The sequence below is a fragment of the Cheilinus undulatus genome, linkage group 7 (assembly GCF_018320785.1).
Source record: "Cheilinus undulatus linkage group 7, ASM1832078v1, whole genome shotgun sequence".
Classification (NCBI taxonomy): domain Eukaryota; kingdom Metazoa; phylum Chordata; class Actinopteri; order Labriformes; family Labridae; genus Cheilinus; species Cheilinus undulatus.
The window spans coordinates 29,069,690-29,070,058 of NC_054871.1; positions in this window are offsets into that span (position 1 = coordinate 29,069,690).

Sequence of the window (369 nt, forward strand, 5' to 3'; positions counted from 1 at the left end):
CTGGAAAAAGACAAAAATGGGCTTATAAGTATTTTCTTCTTTTAATTTATTAGGCTATATATATATTTTTTTTTTCAGGTATTTAACATTGTTTCAATATTTTTTTCAGCAAGATCCTTTAAATTTCCAGGGCCATGTGTAAATTTTACAACAGCAGCTCATCACATCCTGTTTCAGAAGATCCCACTTTGACACCTATTACGGGAAAGGTTTTTTAAATTGTGCCACACTAAGCAAATTGCTTAGTGTGGCTTCTATTACTCAATGTTTTTAGAGTATGAGGAAAGAATCACTTGCACTTGTGAGGCCATGACAGTGAACAAAGAGTGAAATTACAAAAGCCTAAATTAGAATTTTTTTTCGAGAAAT